This window comes from Chiloscyllium plagiosum, unplaced genomic scaffold, assembly GCF_004010195.1.
Source record: "Chiloscyllium plagiosum isolate BGI_BamShark_2017 unplaced genomic scaffold, ASM401019v2 scaf_3396, whole genome shotgun sequence".
NCBI classification, from domain to species: domain Eukaryota; kingdom Metazoa; phylum Chordata; class Chondrichthyes; order Orectolobiformes; family Hemiscylliidae; genus Chiloscyllium; species Chiloscyllium plagiosum.
The window spans coordinates 1-7397 of record NW_025212265.1 but is presented as its reverse complement, the minus strand read 5'-3'; the positions used below and the strand labels follow the sequence as shown (position 1 = coordinate 7397).

At 44.1% G+C, this 7397-nt stretch overlaps 1 long non-coding RNA gene across 1 annotated transcript in view; it reads left to right on the top strand.

The window, feature by feature from the left end:
- LOC122547347 overlaps positions 1-4739 on the top strand; it is a 15183-nt gene extending 10444 nt beyond the window's left edge. The window contains exon 4 of the long non-coding RNA XR_006310979.1: positions 4649-4739. This is a non-coding gene — a long non-coding RNA (uncharacterized LOC122547347). The remainder of the gene's footprint in view (positions 1-4648) is intronic.
- The last annotated feature ends 2658 nt before the right edge of the window (positions 4740-7397 follow it).

Genomic DNA, 7397 nt, shown 5'->3' with positions numbered 1-7397 from the left:
TCCCGACCTCTCCGCCCCCACCCCCGTCTGACCTATCACCCTCACCTTGACCTCTTTCCACCTATCACATTTCCGACGCCCCTCCCCCAAGTCCCTCCTCCCTATCTTTTATCTTAGCCTGCTGGACCAACTTCCCTCATTCCTGAAGAAGGGCTAATGCCCGAAACGTCGATTCTCCTGTTCCCTAGATGCTGCCTGACCTGCTGCGCTTTTCCAGCAACACATTTCCATCTCTGATCTCCAGCATCTGCAGACCTCACTTTCTCCTACAACATTTAAGAGGCAATGGATGGGTAGGTGAATAAGAATCATTTAGAGGATTATGGGTCTAATGCTGGCAACGATTACTACATCAGATTAGAATATCTGGTTGGTGCAGATAAGCTGGACTGAACGGTCTGTTTCCGTGCTGTATGACACTATGATTCCATCAGGCCTTCATCTTGCAAAGCGTAAAGTGAAACATCAGTGAAAAGCTTCTAAAGCCATTACGTATTTTTCTTTCAGTTTAGGAGTTCATTACTAGACACAATACATCAGATGTAGTCTAAACATTGTCATGTTCAAATGCAGTAATACATCCTAATGATTATACCCAATAGACTTTACATAAACAGCAAGATTCGATACCCTTTGCCAATTATTGGCTGAATCTGATGACGAGGTTTATGTGGCTCATGTACTGGAATGAACTAATTCTTCTGTACCAATGAGTTCTGCAATTTTCTCCCAATTTAAGTATGTTTCTGTTATTTTCTCTGTTCAACACAACATTGACTTCTCTTAACCTACATTATACTGTTTTCTGCCATGTTTTGATCACTAACCTCCCCTGTCTGTATCCCATTGCAGAGTCTCCATGTCCAGTTAAATGACTCTCTTGGTGAATGAGCTAACTGAGGTCCAAGCCAATCAGTCCTCTCATCCATGTCATTGGCATAGATTCTAAATAGTTGATAATCTCACACTGATCCCCGAGGAACTCCACACAGTTACAACTTTACAAACTGAACATCCCGAATGGTTATTCCCCGATAATTAACTGGGTTTCCCCTGTTGTTGGGTAGCAAGCTAGAAAGGTTGGATGGCCTCACCCTACACTGTGTAATGTACTTAGTGGGCTGAATGACTTCAATCTATTCATGTGTAAATCCTTAGAGGGCAGAATGGTCTCCTCCTGTCCCATTATAACGATGCTGACTGGCTGATGGGATCTTTCTTTACCTCTGTAACATTACAGAGTGCTTGAGAGAACAACACATGGGTTAGGAGCAGCAGATGGCCATTCAGTCCCTTGAGTCTGTTGTACAATTCAGAATGTGTATTGTTGAAGTGATTGTAACTAAACATCACTTTCATGTCTGTTCCCAATAAACATGGGTCTCCAGTTCATCAGGGTTCTATGGAACTCAACCTTGAGTGTTTTCTGTAACCCAGTCTTCACTGCTCCTTCGGGATGAGAACACCACAGATTACACAACCCTAAAGAGAAAGGAGCATCCCTGTCTGAGTCTGAAATGGAAAGGTCCTATTCTCAAAATGTGTTCCCCTCAAACCAATCACCACTCTTTTGATATATAAGGAGTCGACAATTAGAAACAGATATCGACCACTCAGCCCCTCAAACCTGTCCACATTCCCATTCACTCTCCTAAACCAAATACTTATGAAATTCAGTTTCCACTGACCTCACGGAAAGACAATTCCAGGAAAAATCATATAAGCAATGAACACTGGAACAGAATAAGGCCATTCAGCCCATCGTTTCTGCCATGATATTTGACCATGGCTAAAATATTTCTGAACCCCATTCTCCTGCCTTCTCCGACTAACCAATGATAGCTTATTCATTAAAAAATGTATATATCTCTGTATTAAAGATCGTGTGTGCCTGAATATGGGGTTATGTTTGTGTGGAAATGTCCATATCTACGTGCGTATCTCTGTGAGCATGTGTTATGTGTGTTAGTGTCAGTATCTCAGTTTGTGTGTACCTCTGTCTGCATCTCTGTGCAAAGTTGTTTTTGAAATAAATATATTGAACTTGGAATCAAAATCTTCCTCCTCCTCCTCTTTCTCCGTCTGTCCCTGTTGTTCATGGAGTTCATAGAATCGCTACAGTGTGGAAACAGTCCCTTCTACCCAACAGGTCCACACTGGCCCTTCGAGGAGTAACCCAAAGAGACCTGTTCAAATGTTATGCTATGCTTACCCATGAATAATGCCCCTAACCTACACATCCCTCAGTACTATTGACAATTTAGCATGTCTAATTCACCTAACATCTACAACGTTGGACTGTGGGTGGAAGCAGAAGAATCCGGTGTAAACCCACGCAGACACGGTGAGAATGTGAAACTCCACACAGACAGTCGCCTGAGGGTGGACACGAGCCCGGGTGCCTGGTGCTGGGAGGCAGCAGTGCTCGCCTCTGAGTTTTGAGATTAGATTCATACTATACCTCCCTCTGCTGGACTACCCACACCACTGCATCGGTGCCACAGTTTTTAACTCTGAGAAGATAATAAATCCTTTGTTGTGAATCTGTCAAATTGCATGACCGTTTGATTTTTCAAATAACATCTTTGGAATCACAGAGCAGTTTTGTCTGATACTAAGCGATGTTGTTCCTGCGTCATTACCACCACTACTGGGCCGTTTTCAGGACTTCTCAATACTTTCTCACGTAACTTTTAAGCATTGCTTAAAGTCACAGAACGAGAAATAAATTCATCTAATCTCCTGATAAAATGGTTCACTCAGAGGTGAGCATTTTCATTCCGAAAGGCCGAAGTATATTTACAACCCTCCACCTACCAGCATTGTGTGTGTGTGTTTGTGTTTGTTGATGGTGCTGTAAGTTTGGATGGTGCTGTGAGCTGCTGCCCTCTCTCCCTGCCAGATTGAATACTCGAAGGTTATCACCCTCTGACATTGACACTGCAGTAGGTTGGGGAGGCCAGCTGAGGAAGAGATTGTGTCCTTTTATACACCGCGGAGACTGTCAGACCTGCACCCACGCATAGATACTCAGAGGGAAATACAGGCATACAAGTACGGAGTGTTGGGGGGATAGATAGATATCGGACACTCCACCACCCGGCTTGGCCCTTTCTGTCCAATTCCAAGCTGTTTATCCTGGAATAGGAGACGGGGAAGGATGGAGTGAGGGTGGGATTCGGTGACCGTGCTGAAAGCGCTGGAGTAGGTGCGGGGGGTGAGGTGTGCAGGTGGGAGATGGTGGTGTGTCCAGAGGGAGTCAGTCAACAGTGTTGTATCCATGCAGTGCAATTAGTGAGGGAGATATAGTAGAGGGAAAGAGAGAGGGATGGTGCTACATGCAGCAGTGAGAGTGTGGAGCATGAGCCTTGATCGGGGTTTGGTGCGAAAGCAGATATACAGTGAGTGTGAGGGAGCAGAGAGTACACACTGAGCCTTATCCTGAGAGAGAGGGGAAGGTTATTGATGCTTGGAGAGGGATGGTGCTACATGCAGCAGTGAGAGTGTGGAGCATGAGCCTTGATCGGGGTTTGGTGCTATAGCAGATATACAGTGAGTGTGAGGGAGCAGAAAGTACACACTGAGCCTTATCCTGAGAGAGAGGGGAAGGTTATTGATGCTTGTCCTGTATTACTGGACATTCCTCCAGACCACAGATACTGCACTGAGCTCAGACCATGCTCGGTGGGTCATGTGGTGTGGCCCCCTCTGGGAAGAGAATGGTCCTTGTCTGTACTAGTCTATCCACCAGGACCTCTGTGCCCCTGTCGACAAACCGTGGTGTAATTGCCACTTATCTGCCATGCTTGGGGTGATCTGTGCAGGGCAGCTCCAAACAGAGAATGCTCAATTGTGTGCCCATTGCCCTTTTAAAGATGGCACCAGTGGCAGGGATCACAGAATATCCAGCGATATACGGGCGATGCTGAGTACCTGCAGCCATGATAGGTGGGAGAATCGGGCTGGCATTGAATGAGAGGGATCCCATGGGGTGAGGTGGGTAGACAATTAGTTGAGTTAGATAAGATCGCACCCTTGGGAAATAAGGCACTGGGGAGCGGGTGGTTGAGGTAGCAGTGGCGGAGCACTATTAGCTCAACCTTGTGCAGAACATTCCTCTGTCACACTCAATGAAAATGTCACTGAGACAAATTATTGTTAGGATCAACCCAATGAGTCGAAGACTATGCTGACCCCCACCCCAGTTACAGCGCTGCAGCAGCTTGACCAATGCTCTCCATCACAGAGAAGGAGCTAAACGTCACCTTACCCTTGGGAAATAAGGCACTGGGGAGCGGGTGGTTGAGGTAGCAGTGGCGGAGCACTATATGGCAAGTCATCATAATTCTATTAGTTTTAAAATAGAGTTGGAAAAGGATGAACCACATCTAAAACTTAAAGTTCTAAATTGTTGAAAACCAATTTTTATGACTTAATCAATAATTTTCCAAATTCGATTGGGACAGATATTCTCAGAAAAGGGGGAAGGCTTCAAAAATGACATGTCAGGAATACAGAGACATTATGACCCTGTTAGGGTGAAGGGTAACGCTGGTGCGTGTAAGGAATGCTGGAGGATTGTAGAAAATGAGGCTCTGGTCACGAATAAACGGGAAGCATATGTCAGGTATAGACAGCAGGAATTGAGGATGAAGGTGTCCCAGGCTAGTCAAGCATCTATTACCCATCCCTAATTGCCCAGAGGGCAGTTAGCTGTCAACCACATTGCTGTGAGTCTGGAGTCACTTGTAGGCCAGACCAGGGAAGAATGGCAGTCTGATTCCTTAAAAGGTGTCAGTGAACCAGATGGACTTTTCCGACAATCGGAATGGTCATCATTAGCCTCTTAATTCCTGATTTAAAGTGAATCACGAGAAGAGTCTGAAGGCAAAAAGAGTATACTTAAGAGGGAAATTGGGAGCATAAAAAGGGGACATGTGATAGCTTTGGCAAATAGAGTTAGGGAGAATCCAAAGGAATTCTACAAATACGTCTAGGATAAAAGAGTAACTGTGGAGAGAATAGGACATCCTTCAAGATCAGCAAGGCTGCCCATGTGCAGAGCCACAGGAAATGGAGGAGGTACCGAACGAATATTTTGTATCAGTATTTACTGTGCAGGAGGATATGGAAGTTAGAGAACTTGGGAAAATAGTAGTGACATCTTGGAAAGTGTCTGTATTACAGAGGAGCTGCTGGAGGTCTTAAAACATGAAAAAGAAGGAAAATGTCCTGGCTTTTATTGATGTACGCTAGGCCTCTGTGAGAAGCTAGGGAAGTGATTGCTGGGCCAGTTGCTATTATTAATAACCACAGGTATAGTGGCGGAAGACTGAAGGTGGGCTAACGTGGTGCCATTACTTAAACGATTTAAGAAGGGTAATAAGGAAAAGGTAGTGAGCCTGACGTCAGTGGTGGGTAAGTTGTTGAAGAGGATTATGAGTCATCGGATTTTCACACATTTTGAAAGGTAACGATTGATTAAGGATAGTAAACATGGCTTTGTGCAAGCAATATTGTGTCTCACTGACTTGACTGAGATTTTTTTGAAGAAGCGACTAAAAAGATTAATTGAGATGGAATGGTGGATATTATCGATCTGGATATCATTAAGGCGTTGAATAACATTGTGCATGGTCATCTGTTTACCAAGGTTGGTTCATATGAAAGTCATTTGGATACAAAATTAGCTCAAAGGTCAGAGACAGAGGGTTGTCATATCTGTTTGTGTCTTAGGCTGGACAAGCACACCCTCTCACTCTCCCCGTTACATACACTGATACACATTCTCCCTCTCTGCCCCTCACACACACTCGCACTACCTCCTCTCACATTTCGCACACGTACTCCACTCTGTCGCACACACATGCACACACAGCCACTCTCTCTCCCTCCTACACTCACACCCACACTCCACCTCACTCTCTCTCACATATACACAATGTCTCTCTCGCCTTTTCACACAGACACGCCCCTCACACACACGAATGCACATATAAACCTGTGGGTTGAATTTGCATTTTCCCATTTGTATTTGCAGATGCATTTTATTTTGTTCCAAAACATACAATTTGTAGACATTCAGTCAAAGTGTTATTTTACAAATCGTACTTTGTAAATAAAATCAGCCTAACTCCAGGTCAAGATACAGACAGATTCCAAACAAGGCCTCACGCTTAGAATGCATTGTCTGTCCGCACGTGTTACTTCATTTACATCGATAATATCTGAAGGTATCTCCAGGATGTGACTTGAAATAAATTCTGCAATTTGCATATTAACCAATCAAACTCGCACCTCCATTCTAACTGATTAAGTATTTAAGAGCCATCTTAGGTGTGTACAATTCATGAGGTGTACAGCCCTTTGATCTTTCCTTATAACTTCTGTGTTTAAGGTCTTCCTCTCCCTCTTACACCTGATGAAGTAGCAGCGCAAGGAAACCTTGTGTTTACAAATAAACCCATTGGACTCTAATGTGGTGTCGTTTGATTTTTGACCTTGTCCAAAAGCAGTGGCTCCATATCATGACTTTTACTGGTTAGCTTATCCTCTCCCCTAGCAAGTAAATTGTTCCTAATCCCATGTGTTCTTGTCTTGTATATTAACCTTTTTCAAGACACGTTGCACACTGATGGCTGGAAGTCCAGATATAATACATCTATAGGATCCCCATTATCCACCTTGCTTGTTACGCTTTTTAAAAAAAAGTTAGTCAAATCATTAAAACATGATTTATCCTTCACAAAACTATGTTGAGTATGCTGGATTGTGGCTTGACTTTAGAAATCTCCTGTTATTAATTCCTTCATAACGCATCCTAACAATTTTACTTCAATCCCAATAATTTTCTCACCACTTTTCATTTCCGAGTGAAGCTGGTTATTTGAAGTCCTCCCCTTTCTATAACGATTATGTTCCCTTTCATAATTCCTGTGACACAGGCATAAGGCTGTAAAAGATCTGCTCGAATTGCTGTGTAAGAGACTGATTGGACTCACTCTGTTCCTGCTTTACACACTCGCTGTGCTGAATGTCCTCCTGGTGTTCCTACATTATAGTCTCAATAGACTTGGCATGTCCTGCTCCTGTTCCTGACCAAGCCGTTCAATATCTCAATATCCTCCTCCTGTCACTCAATGAGAGTTTTGGGGACCTATGGAATCTCCCTTCTCAAATGTCACTATTCAAGGGCAGAACTATGGAGGCAGGTTTTGTTGCCCACACTGGGTAGCTCATTGGTTAGCACTGCTGCCTCACTGCACCAGAGATCCTAGTTCAATTTCAGTCTCCAGGTTCCTCCCACAGTCCCAAGATGTGCAGGTTAGGTGGATTGGACAAGTTCAATTACCCATAATGTCCGGGATGTGGAGGCTAGGCGCATCAGTCGTGGAAAA